A 17,680-nucleotide genomic window follows, 5' to 3' on the forward strand; every position below is an offset into this window, starting at 1 on the left:
TTTCCCCCCTCTTTTGCAAATAGCCGGCTGGAAAATTTTTCTCTACACCGTCAATGCTTGCAGCAGATCTCGACCGTTGAGGCAATATTTTTTAGTCATAAGGCTACCAATTAATTTTTCCTCTTATAAAGTCACTAGATTAAAACACATATAAACTAATATATTTACATAAATACTACTAGAGTAAAATGTTAACAATCATTCTCTCTCTCCTCTCCGGCGAGGTTTCTGGTCAACTCAGGCAGGTCTCTGGCCGACCTCCTGCCAATTTCCTGCAGGATTTCGGTAAACTCCGGCGACCACAAAAGTTACTGTCACTAACACCAAAAGCTATTGTGGCTAGCAACAAAAACTATTCTAATGAGATTTCCGGCAACCTCCGGCGAGGTCACAAAAACTACTATCACTAGCAATAAAAGTTACTATCACCAACAACAAAAGCTACGCTCGTGAGATTTCCGGCAAGGTCACAAAAGCTACTATCACCAGCAACAAAAGCTACGCTGGTGAGATTTACGGCGAGGTCACAAAAACTAATATCACCAGCAACAAAAGATACTGTCACAAACAAAAGCTACACTGATGAGATTTTCAATGTGGTCATAAAAGCTACTGTCATCAGCAATAAAAGCTATTGTCACTGACACAAAAAGATACTCTCACCAGCAACAAATGGCTACTGTCACCATCACCAACAACAAGAGCTATTGTCACCAATACTAGAAAGCTACTCTCATTAGTAATAAAAGCTACTTTCACCATCACCAAGCAGAACAAAAACTACTCCCAAAGACTGAGAAAGCTATTTTTAGAGACTAACAAAGCCATAGAAATATAAAAGATACAACCAAAATAAAAATGCTACTACAATCGAGGAAAAAAATCATATTCAATGATACAAAAAGTATTCAGGGTTCAACAATGATATATATATGTAAAAAACTACTTCCATAGTTGTAAAAAGTCACTACCATAGTTGTGAAAAGCTATTACAATAGTTGTATAAAGCTACTATCAATGTTGTAATGCTACTATCATTTTTCAATATAAGAAACTTTGCCACTGCTGTACAAAGCTACTACCAATGCTATCCAATATTGTAGAAACTTATTGCCAATGTTGTAAAAAGCTATTTCAACTGTTGAAGTGCTATTGCCAGTTTTGCTTTGTACATCTTTTCTTGTTTTGGCGCCCCACAGCACTACACCAACCACACTTTATATGTGTACTCTAGCCACCTTCAATTAGGCAACAAAAATCAAAATATAGAAGGCTACTATCATAGTTATACAACTCAACTAGAATAGTTATAGAAAGCTAGTAGCATAGCTCTTGATTGCAACTAAAATAAGATCAAGATTGATTTTTGTGATCAAAATTGAAGATAGCATGCCAGCAAACATCTACTTTATCAACTTGACAAAAAAAAAAAAAAAACCACAGTCAAGACACAAAACTAATAACAAAATGTGCAAAGCTATTGATCTGATTGTGGAAAGGTACTGCTAGAGTTTTAAAAAGCTATTGATAGAGATATAAGAAGCTACTAGCATAGCTTTCCAGTAGCAGAGAGCATGAATCCATTAAATTTGCTTTTATAGTAAATGTGTTTTCTCTAACTATATCAGTAGCTTTCTTTAACTAAGTCAATATGCCCTCTTTAATTGCAGAAGTAGCTTTTAATAATTAAGTTAGTAACTTTTCCTAACTACATGTATAACATTTTCTATGTCAGATTTAAACATCAATTCTTCTGAACAAAAAAACCAATTTATACACCATGTCTATAATGAAAACCCAACTTAGGGACTACAAGAATTCTATAACAATTGAAAACAATTCTATCCCAGCATGACTGATCTAGTCTTTTATAGTAATTGAAAACAATTCTATAATAATGGCTTTCCAGATCATTAACGAATGTCATACCAAGGAGGAACAAAAGATGGTGGCTCTGCAGAATGAAACCAACACCAACACCAACCAAACCAAAACCCAATCATATCAAACATGTAAAGTTAACCAAACTCAACTAAATAATGCAAATATAAAATATGATCTTCAAGACCAGCTTGAAATACCTCAACCACATAACCTAATCTACATCTACTAGTATAAAATGAAACATTTCCATCAATAATTGCCATAATTGAAACTCCAAAGCTTACCGAAGGAGTGATCTGATGCCTCTACAGCAACTTGAATGCCCAATCCCGCAGCAATTTTGGCAACACAAATTTTTAAATTCCACAAATTAGAAACCCTAAATCAACACTAATTTTAATCAATTCGAAATAAACAAAAGAAGATTCAACTTACAGGTAGATGAAGCTAAAGTGGTTGCGGTCTGGTGATGAGGAAGACGGTGCCGATGAATCTCAGGCCGTTAAGAGCTCTTTGCGCTCTCGATCTCTTCCTTCGAAGCTTCGTCTTCAACCTCATATCCTGGTGTAGAGGGACCGTCAGGTTGCTGGAGTTGGACAATGCAGCGATGGGTTTGCCTTTTGGAATAGAAGATCAGAGGACGAACTGCTCCAACTCGTCTCCTTTAGGGTCGGCTCCGGCTGAGAACTGTAATGGAGAACGGAATCGACGACGGAGTTGTCGCATCCGACGGTCTTGTGCTGCCGGAGCCGAGCGAGATGGTGAGGAAGGATGCTGCCGGAGCTGAACAAGATCATGAGAAAGGGTTTTCTCGCCTGGGGGAGAGGGAGGGAGAGAGAGAGAGAGAGAGAGAGAGAGAGAGAGAGAGAGAATGATTTTCTTTTTTGCAATAGAGAGAGAATGAATGATGTAGTTGGTTTTTTTTTATGAAGGGCAAAATGGTCAGAAAAAAATAAAAATAAAAATAATTTGAAGATACAAGTGGCCTTATATGTATAAGAAAAATAAGGTGGCCTTATGACTAATTAAAGTTTCAAAATGTTACTTATGAGTAATTTTCTATATTTTATAAAAAGATATACTTGGTGTTATCCAATTGTCTGTTGCACCACAGAAAATGCATATCATTACACTCAATATTCTCTCTTGTCTCCCCTGTTTGCTTTCTCTCTCTTGTCCTTCCTTCTTTTTCTTTTTTTGTTCTTTTTCTTTGTTTTTCCTTCAGTCGCCAATAACTCATCTCTTCTTATCTCTTAACAAATATAAAGGTAGAGCTTCTAATAAGGACGACTTAAATGATGACTTTCAAATCAATGGTAATGAGACTCACTGTTAGATTTTATTTCGTCAAATCAACCATTAGATGTTTAGGTATCGTTAATCAACCGTCCGAGTACTTAAAAATTTTCTTCAAAATTGCTAATCGTTAAAGTATTATACTAGATCAGATCAATGTTAATGCAAACAGCAAGCAAAAGTAGACTATTCTAAGCCTAAAAGAAATAATTATAGACTAATTACTCCAAGCTTGGGGATTGTTTACCTTGGTTTTGGTACTTGATGTGGGTTTGGATTTTGGTAATGGAAAATAGCTTCCTTTTGATCATTTGTGAGTGACTGTAGTTCTATTTTTAATGAAAAGTTGTTCATTGTGTGATATATGATTCTAGATTTTGATTAGTATTGATTGAAGAGTTGGTTGAAACTTGAAACTCACTGTGGTCGCTAAGAATGATTGGTGTTCAAGTTAATCGGCTGCATATTTTGATGTAATTTGGTTATGATCGAGAGGGTTTTGACAACTATCAGTTTTAGTATGTGATTTGAAAATAATTCCGTTGGATTTCGTTAAGGTTCATTAGTAACATCGTGTTCTACATATGTGGAGGTTGAGTCTGTCGGATTTGATTTTAATTTTCAGTAAGTTGTAGAAATTTAGTTTTTAGAATGAGATGAAGAATTAGATTCTAATTGGATTTGAGTCTTTTGATCAAAGTGTACGCATAGTTGATCTGTCTAGGTTTGTTGAGATATTGAATAATGGTTGGCGATCGTTCTTCTTTCCAGTGCTGTAAAGTTATCTTCAATTTTGATTACCGTTGTTTGTTAATTATTGATCTTAATTTTTTTTTTTTTTTGAAATAAGGACTGGTGCAGCTGCCCTCAAGTCTTCATTAATGAAATTGCTGAATACAATTAGTAATAAAGGAACATCCTGAATAATAACAAGAGCTCCCACTAATTCTATGTATTCAAACATGCACCAACTAACAAGGGTTGACATACCAGATATCTGGGCAACTTCATTTGCTTCACAACGGTGACATACCGGAAAGATAAAGCTCATACAAAGCCATAGAACAATTAAACTTGCTTTCCCACTATGCTATTGACTAGAATTAACTCTAACGACACTAGATTTCATCCTGCCACTAGAAGGTTACAACCATTTCACAACGACTTGCCGCCTTGCTAGGTCAGACAAGGCATATTGAATATACCATCTGGGACACAGCCCACATAGCCTTACCAAAAATTGATAGGGAATTATTGGGAATAAAAAACACCTAACAAATAAAACATTTATTGAAAAAACATAAAATGGGGCACAAGCCCACTAGCTAAGGCCCAAGAACGAGGTCCAGGCCCACCTCTACCATCGACACGCACAGCCGTCTTCTCCATCGCTGCCGGACTCGCACCACCTCTACCATCGACACATGCTGCCACACAGAACTATGAACCTTGCCTGACATCCAACGCTGGATCTCCAGTGTGCCCAGAAACCAACCAGGTCTGAAGCAATTCCTGGATCGATCCCCGCACTCTCCTTCAGCTCTCAACCCAGTCCGCAGGAGAAATTTTGCAACTTAGGGAAAAGACGGCTCATGTAGTAGTCTCCTTAGCAAACCAGTCCTCCACCTACACACCACTATGCACGCCCACTGCCTTGGAGAGCCAGATCGAAGAGGGAAGAAACTGAAAACCGGTTGCAACGGCCTCTCCCTAGTTGAACCGCAACCTCTACCTCGTCTTTCACCTTCACTATCGGACTCATAGAGCAAGCTTACCCGTCCGACAATGACTTCTCGAGGACACGTCGTCGGACAGGACATGGGCGCAAATAGCTTTAAAATTTTATATTTTTAGTAACTATGCACCTTTTACCCAGAACCTTGTTTCTCTTTATAAACTTATGACTGCAAACAGTAATAGGTTGATGATGCAAAATATAACAGCAAGAAAAACCACAGCACACGAACACAGAATTTTATAGAGGTTCGACAAAAACTTTGCCTACGTCCTCTGTGTGATCTCTCTTGAGAATTACTAGCACTATGGAGAATAACAACTTGATTACAAGTACTTATTGAAATCCCTATGCTAATCCCCAACCCCTTTGGTAGATCTCACTATCACCCTTGGCTCTCTCTACCCCTGTGTTTGTATGTTAACTGAGAACTCTCTAAGATCTCTCTTTGATCTCTTCTCTAATCTGAGGACACGTTATGTGACCTCCCTGCAACCCTATTTATAGATTATAGGTGCTGGTTACAAACATGTCACATTAAGATTCCTAAAACTATTAGAACAAGGAAAGAGAGCTAGCTTTCCTATTCCTAACTAGAATATAACTTACTTTCCAGGTCTAAATCAATAGGAATAACTCTTTCTATTCCAAAACCTATTAGGATACTAGAAGAATTCCTATGCGCACTAATCTTCATTTATCCATATAGTTTTGTCTTGAATCCTAATCAACTTAGGCATATCAACGAGCCAAATTCACAACAATCTCCACCTTGGTGAGTTGATACCAAACTGATTGCTGCAACCTTCAGGATATCTTGTACTTCTTGAAGTAATCTTGAAACCTTCAAGAACCTTCACCTTGGCAAGACTCTTCTTGCCTCAACACACCTCAAGTGAGGAGGTGCTCCACCTCAATCTCAACATGCTGTAAGAATGAGCAGGTTCAAGTAACACTTGAACTCCCCCATGGCAATGGTCCTAGTCAAACAATCTGAGACATTCTCCCTTGAATGAACTTTCTCAATTGTTATCTTCCTTAAGTTGACCCAACCTTCGCTGCAATGACCACGAACATCAACATGTTTCGTCTCTGCTTGAAACACTTGATTCCTTGTCAAATTGATGACCCCATTCTTCACCACAGCTTCTTGTTGAATTCCAAACTCACTCATCAATCCATTAAGCCATAATGCCTCTGCGGAAGCTTCTGTTAGTGGCATGCAATCTACATCAGTGGTAGACAAAGTGGTAGCTGATTCTACAGATGTTCTACAACTCATTAAACCTTCACCACAAGTAAAGACAAAACTTGTTGCAGGTCTTCTCTTGTCTAAGTCTCCTGCCAAATTTGAATCCTCAGGACTAGCAATGCATGCTTGTTCTTGTTCTCTTTCAACACGTCACCTAAATAAAGTAGCAATAGTAAAACCATACTATCCTTTAACGCATGATGATAAATGCAGCTATCCGCTAGTGAGATTTGGTCATAATTGACCTTTACTTTCGGTGAATACTCCTTGGCCAATACTCAAGCTGTGAATCTCATGGCTTCATTATCATGCATTCCTTCCGATTTCCTATAAACCCACTTACAGCCAACCTAATTTCTTTCTTTGGGCCTAGGAACTGACTCCTGAACCAAGTCCTTCTATATGGACTTCTTCATATGTTCTAACATAGCTCTCATCCAACTTTCTTGTACATCATTTGCTATAGCTTCCTCATAAGTGGTTGGATCTCCTGGACTGAAACTTAGAGGATACTTGTCCAATACTATGCTTCTTTGAAACTCCTGCCCAAGTGATTGACGAACTGAGTCGTAGGTTCACAGTGTTAATTGCTCCACCTGAGCTTGCATTAATGACTGATATTGTTACTCTAAGACTTCTTCCTCAACATGCTCAATTTGCTCTACCTGAGCTGGAGTTTCTTCCATGATCCCTTTGGTTAGAGGAACTTCGGTTGCTTCCTCTACAACATCAGTCTTCTTCTTCACCTCACTTGTCTTGACTTCATTGAACGGCATTGTCTCCTCATCAAAAAAGACATGTCTACTTAGAACCCCTTTCTTGCTAACAATATCGCATAACTTGTAGCCCTTTACTCCTTTCTCAACACCGAGAAATATGAACTTGAGTGACCTTGGCTTGAGTTTGGTTTGCTTATTGTCGAAAATATGAGCTATGCACTACTACGTACCAAACACCCTTAAGTTAGAGTAGTCAACTGGTTCTCCAAACCATACCTCCTTTGCATACTTGAAATCCAAGACTTTTGATTGTGACCGATTAACCAAGTAACACGCATGGTTAACTGCATCTGCCCAAAATCTGTCCGGTAATCCTGCATGCAGTCACATGCTTCTTTCTCTCTCCAAGAGAGTTTTATTCATCCTTCTAGCAGCCCCGTTTTGTTGGAGATTCTCCTTCACTGTGAAGTGTCTCGTGATTCCTTCATCCTTGCAAAATTGTAAGAACTTTTTCATTCTATATTCACCGCCACCGTTACTTCTCAAATACTTGATTTTTCTGCCTGTTAGATTTTCTACTTCTGTTTTCCACTCCTTAAACTTGGTGAAAACCACCGATTTCTCCCTCATAAAGTAGACCCAAATCTTCCTCGAAAAATCATCTAGAAAAGTAACAAATTAAAGTACTTAAAGCCTCCCATAGACATTACTGGTGTCCGCCCCATACATCTGAGTGAATATAATCCAGCAATCCTTTGCTTTTGTTCTCACAGTTTACTAACTTGAATGCCACCTTCTGCTTCCCAAGAGTACGATCCTTGCAGAAGCTCAGTTTGCAAACACTAACACCTTCTAGCTTACCTTTCTTGTGGAGTTCCTGCATTCCTCTTTGACTCATGTGCCCAAGGCAATGATGCCACAGCTCAGTCTTGTCTTTTACCTCAGCAGAAATTGCAACTCCAACTATTATTGTAGTCCCTTGGAGCTTGTATAAGTTGTTAGGTTGAATGTCGCCTTTCATCACAACAAGTGATCCTTTGAGAACTTTGAGCCTTCCTTCTTCAGAGCAATACCTATATCCGGCCTTGTCCAAAGTACCCAAAGATATCAAGTTCTTCCTTAACTTAGGAATATATCTAACATTTTCTAGTGTTCTAACAACTCCGTCATGCATTCTGATTTTCACTGATCCAATACCTAGGATCCTACATGGTGAGTCATCTCCCCTAAAAACCTCTCCGTTGCTACTCTCCTCATTTGGGTCGAAACAATCTCGGATTGCACACATGTGGAATGTACAACCGGTATCCAAAATCGAATTTCTGAAAGCATTGGAGCTGGATGTTACCACAAGGAGTTCACCGTCATCTTTATCTTGTTTGATGACTACATTGGCTGTGTTTGAACTCCCTGCCATTGCCTATGCTCTCATCTTCCCTTCTTTGCAGTTTCTTTTCAAGTGGTCGGCAACACCACATTTTGAAGCAACCTTTTTTGTATTTTTCCTTGGATTTTGATGTACCCCTGTTACCAAATTTATCCTTCTTACTCGTCAACTGACTTGTCTCCATGCCCTTCACATGAAGGCCTCCTTCTTGGGAGCTTTTGGTCTCCCTACTCATCTTAAAATAAGATTGAATAGCTTCGGTAATCTCATCGTACTTGAGAGAATCCTTACTGGAAACGAGTCTGGTGATGAAGTGCTCAAATGAAGCTGGTAAAGATCTTAGCAGCATAAGTGCTTTCTCCTTATCTTTATACCTCACATCCACCTTTGATAAATTGGCAACACAAATTTGAAATTTATTCAGATGGTCCTGTAGATCCCCCTGCCTTCTTCCATCCAAAGACTATAGAGTTTGTCTTTCAAGAAGAGTTTATTCGCGTCAACCTCTTTGACATTGTCCAATGTCTTATTGCTGTCCATATTCTCACCAATATGAACCTTACCCGCATAAACCTTCTCGAGATAATCCCAGGTCTCCTTGATGTTCATATTCTCACTAGCACTAGCCAATACATGAACCAATACATGATCAGCAAGATGTAGCTCTATAAAGCTCTTTGCCTTCTTGTCCATCTTCTGCCAAACCTTGTCTGCCATATCAGCTACCTTATTCTCTATCCCGAGAATAGCCTTGTACAGACTTTGTAGAATCAGGACACTTTTCATCTTCCTCTGCCATAATGTGAAGTTATCCTTCCCATTCAACATAATGGGCATCGCATTGCTGCGTGCATCTGCCTTGTCATCTGCCATCTTAGAAACACCTTGAGCCTAAGCTTTGATACCACTTTGTAGTAAATATGCACCTTTTACCCAGAACCTTGTTTCTCTTTATAGAATTATGATTGAAAACAGTAATAGGTTGATGATGCAAAATATCAAAGCAAGAAAAACCACAGCACAAGAACACAGAATTTTATAGAAGTTCGACAAAAACTTTGCCTATGTCCTCTGTGTGATCTCTCTTGAGAATCACTAGCACTATGGAGAATAACAACTTGATTACAAGTACTTATTGAAATCCTTATGCTAATCCCCAACCCGTTTGGTAGATCTCTCCATCACCCTTGGCTCTCACTGCCCCTGTGTTTGTATGTTAACTGAGAACTCTCTGAGATCTCTCTTTGATCTCTTCTCTGATATGAGGACACATTAGTGGCCTCCCTGCAGCCCTATTTATAGATTGTAGGTGTTGGTTACAAACATGTTACATTAGGATTCCTAAAACTATTAGAACAAGGAAAGAGAGCTAGCTTTCCTATTCCTAACTAGAATAGAACTTACTTTTCAGGTCTAAATCAATAGGAATAATTCTTCCTATTCCAAAACCCATTAGGATACTAGAAGAATTCCTGTGCACAGTAAACTTCATTTACCCATTTGGTTTCTTGAATCCTAATCAACTTAGGCAAATCAACGTGCCAAATTCACAACAATATTAACTAGTTTTTTGTTTTTCACGTACTCTGTGCAATATTTCTTATTGCTTTTCCATATTGGTTGTCAAGCAACTTTGAGTCAATCAAGATGTTTTTTTTGTTTAGATTCTCGATTTCTATTTAATGGCTAAGTGATCTTAGTGGTCTTCTAAAAAAAAAAAAAGTGACCTTAGTGTGAACAATTAAAATAGTTGATTTGAGTTCTACATATGTATTCAACTATTCGTACATTTTAACAAAACATGGAAAAGTATTCTGAATTCAAGTTCCATTATAATGGCAAACAAAATATTTAGATTAATATATAATGACATCTTAGTACAATTGAAATGCTTATTTGAGAATGGAAAACCAAATGGACTAGAGGCTGAAAAACTCTGCTCTCTCCTAAGGTTCGATTTTTTTGCGACTGAGAAATTTTTCAACGAGAATGGCCTCTATTGATGCAATGGCAGCATGACTCGCCTCCTCCCGTGCCAATGTGGAAGGGAAATGGCATGTTGACCTGCGTCCATCTAGAGGACTATGACAGCCGGAAGTTTTTATGCTTGGAAAACTCCTAATTGTAAGGGAGTACACATGCCGATCCTTTCTGGGGATGTTTCGGTCAACGTGGAGGATCAATGGCACGCTTTATGTTCCTCCGGCCTTCAGATCCGAGCGGATCATGCGCTTCATTAGCAGGACTGACTTCATGGAATATGACCGATCGACGTTCAGAATAATAATGTTGGGAATTAGGTTTGAGATAGATTATGCTACGCCGCTGCTGCTAAAGCGTCTTTTCTAGGTAGAGGACGAGGTCTAGTTTCTAGTTAAGTTTAAGTATGACAAGATTTCTGGCATTCTGGCAGCTGTGGTCTTGTTACTCAGGTCGGACTGCCTTATTCTGGGCTTGAGTTGGTGGAGGAGGATGAGGCACAAGTGGGTACAGTGGAGCCGTCTTCTGCCTTGGCGGTGCTGCGAGGAGGACAAGGGACAAACACTGTTGCAGCTAAGGTTATGACGCATGGTCAAACCCTAGTCTTTCAAGCACAAGTCCCCCATTCTATTCTGGAGACCTTTATGCAGCAATCTTTGGTGGTTATGCGCCGGGCTAGATGGCAGTTGCAGATCAGAGAACTTAAGGATCCACGATAGGATTTGCCACCAATCACTAGGCTGCGCCGCCCTTGAGATGGTGATAAGGTAACCAATTCTCCAAAAAATGATGACTTAGTTTGGCTGTGGGTAAGAAAAACCTAGATGCAATGACTATGGGCCTCATTGAAGTGCTTGTTGGTGCTACTGACCAACCAAAGAGAAAGCGTGGCCGTCCTGCAGGAAGCCTCAACAAGTTGCCATATGGTACAACAGGTAAGAGTAAAACAGCCAAGAATGACAATGATCAGAACAAGAAGACCACAAGGAACATCAAGAAGACCAACCTGTTGTCGAGGTTGTTAGTTGCTGAAGATGGTTCTAACTCTGACCCTAAGGGAAAGGAGTTGGCTCTGTTAGTTTCTTATATTAGTAGACATTCTAGATGCAAGTCTTGTTTAGGTAGGGTCCAATCTCTATATGCCTTTCTAAGATGTTTCTAGTTGATTTTTGTACCACAGTTAAGTGTTGGCAAATTAGACTAGATGATTGATTTTCCTTTAGAAAGCGAGGTTTTTCTTGCTTAGTTAGGCTTGCTTTTAGTAAGCGTCCCTTAGAATTTTAATGAGTTTAGTTATGACTTAGATAGATTTTTGGTTTCTTTCTGACCAGTTTGCTTATGTGAGTTCTGTTAAACTCTGGCCTGGTTTTATGGTTTGATTACTAATGAAATCAATTCCTATTAAAAATAATGAAATGCTTATGTGGTACTTTGAGAGTGAGAATAAAAGAACATCACTTTGGTGATATTGACATTGTGTAAGGATCTCTGAGAAAGGAAGAAAATTGTAATGCGTGACAAAAGATTTCTTTTATACACTTACATAGATTCATAAGCTAATTTGCCCAATCTGCTTTTGGTGGATTGGAATCTCATATACCTTTTGATCTTTGTAAGTCACACCATATAAGGGAAGGAAGGATGAATCAAGTTATGGTCTTAAAACATCCACATAATTACTTAAAGTACTCAATCATATCTGGAGTCTTGAAGAACAACATGCATCAAATGTATCATTGGTAAAAGCACTGAAAATGGAACTACATCATTCTCAGGCTATAGCTAGAGAGTTGGTGCATGAAAAGCAATGGGATAGCAAGAAATTGATGACTTGATGAAGCAAGTTTTAGAACAAAGTCGAATCAAAACTGCTGTCCAGCTAGTTAGGAATGAGCTAGGCCTATAGCACTAGCATGTGAGGAAGCGCAGTTGAATGCTTTCTCAACTTCTTTTCACCTTCCACTAAATAAAAGTCCATGAAATTAAACAATTGATTCTTTTAAAAACAGAGGCAAAGTGCACAATTCTGGGCGTAGCGTACGCCTAAAACGGACATTAACGGAAGGGCAGAATTGTCATTTCTAATTAGCTAGACAATAGACGACGTGTAACAGGTAAAAAAGATTTAACTGTGGCGACCTCCCTCACACGTGATCCTTGGTACCTCTTCGAAGATCTACCATTTCAGAGGCCAACCGCTGAAAGGACAGAAGAAAGAATAAGAGAGAAAGGAGAGAGAAGAAAGAAACTGAGAGGTGTGAAAGAGAGTAGATGTTGTAAAAAATATGGGACGGAATTCCTGTAACATTAAAATAAAATAATATGAAAATATCTTGGGAAATAAAAATTGAGATATAGATAAGAAAATGAAATAAAGTAAGAAAATAATATAATCTATATAGGTTTTATATATGAAAACTTATCGAGTCGAGGCGTGCAAGCGCACTGTCCTAAGAGAAGATTCGTCCCCTACTGCACGGGGTTGAATGACGAACTTCCCCCAAGATACAACAACTCTTCGAGCTCCGTCGTGCAGCTAAGAAGCCCCATTGAACCTTAATCACCAGTGCACTCAAAATGGTGTATAAGTAAAGTATGTATATGTATAGTTTGTAAGAATATCTTTGGTAGAGGTATTTGGCTAGAGTGGTTGCATTATGGTGGATTATACCGTCATGTATATACCCTCATTATCCGACAATCTAAATTCCCACACATGTGCATGTTTCATGTATCACCATATGCCTTCCAACCATAGCCACGTACCCTTATATAGGGCACATTTACCATACCATCAATAGCCTCATTAACCATATAACAGTCAAATAATAATCATATATTTAAAACATAAAACCGTTAAACCATAAATAGAGAAATAAACACAAAATAAAAATAACCCCCAAAATAAATAAAGAAATAAATAATATATATTTTAATTTTAAATCATAAAATTTCCAACAATCCCCCACTGATTTAAAATTACAATAAAATCATTTAAAACAAAATAAGTGAGTGCTTTTACTATGCAATCGGCATAGGTACCTTTCGGGTTTGAACCTAGCTTAGTGTGATAGTCTCCATTTGAGGAACCAAAGTGACACAGTCTTGAACTTTGATACCTTTGACCAAACTTTAACATATCACACACACAGTACGGGTAATTAGACAAGTTCGCGTGTTGGCGCATTTATGGCCGTGCGCGTATCTTGATTCTCATGAGAGTATTAGAGAATAGCCCAATTCTCATTGTCGCGGCCTCACGAACAACTCTCACTTAGGTGAGTTCTCCAAGGGTACGTGTGCACGAACAACTCTCACGAACAACTCTCAATTCTTTAATGTTTATTATTAAGACTTTTACATAACTGATTTTGTTATGACTTATGAGTATAATTCTCTCATGAATTGTTGTAAAAAATATGGGACGGAATTCCTGTAACATTAAAATAAAATAATATGAAAATATCTTGCCTGTCACTTTAGCCCTCAAAACCTGCATTTTAATTTAGCTGCAAGTCTCAAATAAACTATCAACCACAATTCTCATAGGAGTGTTTTCCTCCATATGATAATAAGATAATTTATAATTGTACACAAACTACTTAATGATCACGTAAGATAAATAGCTACGAGTGTTACCCCCACAATACCATAGGGCATTTAAAATATCATTGAAGTAAATAGTAAATGATGACTAGAAATATATATCATAACCCCCACATTACTTGATGTTAAATGTTCTTAAAGACATGTTTATAAATACTTACAAGAGTTATAGGTAGAGCTTACCCCCACATCCCCAAGATAGATGCTCTTCATGAGAGAATACTAAATGCTAAGAGTACTCATAACAGAATCAGATATATAAGACCAACGGTAATAATAAGCATTAAAGAATACTAATGAAATAGTTAAAATTTCAAATAGTAACCCCCACTATTGAAATTAAAAATAACTTCTTATTGACTCATTAAAGCAAAATAAAAACTTCTCACGAATTGAACTTACAAGTATTGTAGGAGCATTCTTGTTGATGAGATAACTTGTTGCATTTGTGTGCACATATGCACTTAACACACAAGCTAACATATTGTAGCATATGTATATCTTATAATGTGTATATAAACTTAAATTTAAGAGTAAAAGAAAACATACCATCACTATTTCTTTCTCTGCAATCACTCAGAAGTTCAATCAATATTAAAGCTAATAACTCAACTAAATTTTAATAATGAGGCAAAATTAATAGTATCACCACAATTTGAAGCAGCATTATTTTAGATATGAAAGAAAGATAAGTAATCATTAATTATAATATGCAACTTGAATAAAATATATGCTTCTCCTCGAAACAAAATGCAAATGTCATTTGTAACTGATCTGATAACATATAAAGCGCTGCAATAGATTTTAAGGTCAATCGCATTCATAATATAATTGATATTTTCAATGGTACGCTGTACGCAAAATAAGTACTAATATGTATGTAAATACAATGGAATAAGTACTCATAAAATCAGTAATCAAGTACGTACCTCAAGTAACAACGTTTTATATATTATAGGCAATATCAATTTCATATAACAGTCAACAAATCATAAGTATAGCCAACCTAATCTCATGGCAGATTAATTGTTAGTGAAAGCAAATTTAATTTGCAAATATGACTAGATGGAAAATAAGCTTATATATATATATAAACTTAACTGTAACATGCACATATACGTACCTGTTTGTTGGCTACTAACATATATGTATTTTAATCACGATCTTTTAATTTAGTTATGTATGGAAAAGACCTCATATGCATTAAATATGAATTTATATGCCAAATAATATAATTGTAACTACAAAATGTTAAGAAATCAATGTGCATGATTGAGAACGAATGAGACTAAGGATACGTGACTAAACGATCTCATGAATATAATAAAATAGAAATATATATTTCTTACAGAATAAAATCTAGTTATTTTATAGAAGTGACTTAGAATTCCTCTGTTGTGTTAGAAGCAACGTAGGCAAGTGCATGCATATTGCGTAACTAATTCCTCCATCAACTTTAGCCTTTGAGAGATTTTTTCTACCAAGAGTTAGTTGATATTAAATTATTAATTAGTACATGCAAAGCAAAATGCAATTAGCATATTCAAGGCCAATATAAATTAATAATTGAAAGAAAAATATTAAGGTATTCATAAGTTGAGAAATAAAGAAGAAGTCAAATGTGCGATATTGATTATGACTCCTCGAACTTCATATTGTCCGTCTTTGTCAGAAATTCCGCTCGAATCTTCTCTTAGATTGTTGTAAAAAATATGGGACGGAATTCCTGTAACATTAAAATAAAATAATATGGTAATATCTTGGGAAATAAAAATAGAGATATAGATAAGAAAATGAAATAAAGTAAGAAAATAATATAATATATAGGTTTTATATAGGAAAACTTATCGAGTCGAGGCGTGCAAACGCACTGTCCTAAGAGAAGATTCGTCCCCTACTGCACGGGGTTGAATGACGAACTTCCCCCAAGATACAACAACTCTTCGAGCTCCGTCGTGCAGCTAAGAAGCCCCATTGAACCTTAATCACCCGTGCACTCAAAATGGTGTCAAAATGGTGTATAAGTAAAGTATGTATATGTATAGTTTGTAAGAATATCTTTGGTAGAGGTATTTGGCTAGAGTGGTTGCATTATGGTGGATTATACCGTCATGTATATACCCTCATTATCCGACAATCTAAATTCCCACACATGTGCATGTTTCATGTCTCGCCATATGCCTTCCAACCATAGCCACGTACCCTTATATAGGGCACACTTACCATACCATCAATAGCCTCATTAACCATATAACAGTCAAATAATAATCATATATTTAAAACATAAAACCGTTAAACCATAAATAGAGAAATAAACACAAAATAAAAATAACCCCCAAAATAAATAAAGAAATAAATAATATATATTTTAATTTTAAATCATAAAATTTCCAACAGTAGAGTCAAGAGGTGAGAGGGAGTAAACAGAAGGATGTGAAAGAAAGAGAGACTGAACAGAGGGAGCTGGGTGACAATTTTTTTTTCTCTTTTTCATCGAGAGGTAAGACGTGGAGATTTCAAATAACTAGGGTCCCTAGTTATTTGAAATCATCAAATTTTCAGGTTTGAAATCTCAAGGAGGATTTTGGGAAAATCCAAATGCTTATCAGATAAAGTTACCAAATGGGTTGATTTGGATTTAGGTCACCCAAATCCAAATCCTTAACTCCAATTCGCCCTATCCAAACAGCGCCTGAGGGAATAGAGCCCCTGGATTTGTATTTAATACCATATTCATGTGGAGAACATTGTGGGAAGCTAGCGAGAAGGAGGTCCCAGGAAAGGGAATGAGTAAGGATGATTTCTTTGCTCTCATATGTGTGGTTTGCAGTGCCACCTAGGTCCATGCTCTCCTTGTAAAGCATTCATACAGCCACGGTTGTGCCCTTGTGGAAAGAAAACCATAACAACAAGATGCTCAGATCAGACTTCTGTTCTGACTTGTGGCAATCATTGCACCTCCTTGATCACTAGTAGCCGACGAAGCACAATTCCAATTGCTCCTTCCTTTATTACTTGAACTTGCTCCTTTCTCATCCACCTCAACTTGGAAATATACCCATAATATTAAAAACCAGATTCTTTGAATAAGAATATATGGATTTAAGACTTAAATGTTGAATCGAAGTTGTACGGGTGAACAATTAATATTATGAAATTTTCTGGAGGAGGTCAAAGAAGAAACAGTAGAACTCCTAAGAAGAAACCAGTTTAACGTTTGTTTAAAATAAAACTGAAAAGAAAGTTAACAACTGCACAAAGGGCGTGCGGTGGCCAAAGCATAACCATGTTTGGTTGACTGGAAAGGAAAGGAATCACTTTCCTTTCCTTTGGGAAAGTGTTTCCGGAGGGAGGGCAGAGGGGGGGGGAGGGAACCAAATTCCTCCACTTTTTCCTTTCCTTTGGGAAAGTGTTTCCCTTCCTTGGCTGTCCCCAAACGCAGGAAAGGAAAGTATTTCCTTTCCCAATGCTCACTTTCCGGGAAACAAACATGGCCTTTGAGTTGACGGTGGCAGCTCGAGATCGAGCCCCCTCACTTCCTTTCCTTTCCTTCTTTTTTATATTTGTTGTCTTTTTATTTTTGTTTTTTTAACTTCTTTCATTTCAATTTAATTAGTGTTCAAATTTGTTGGTTATCATTTTGGTTTCGTTTTGTCGATATTAGTGACATAAAAAAGAAATGGAAAGAAAAAATTAAAACAAAATTTGAACTTAGTAATTGATGTTGACTTGATTGAAATTTATTTATAAATTTAACATTTAAGTAAGTATTTCGAAAAATTAACCGCCAAGATCAAATCACTTGAGTTATTTTACATGGC

This window comes from Rosa chinensis, chromosome 2 (genome assembly GCF_002994745.2).
Source record: "Rosa chinensis cultivar Old Blush chromosome 2, RchiOBHm-V2, whole genome shotgun sequence".
NCBI lineage: Eukaryota > Viridiplantae > Streptophyta > Magnoliopsida > Rosales > Rosaceae > Rosa > Rosa chinensis.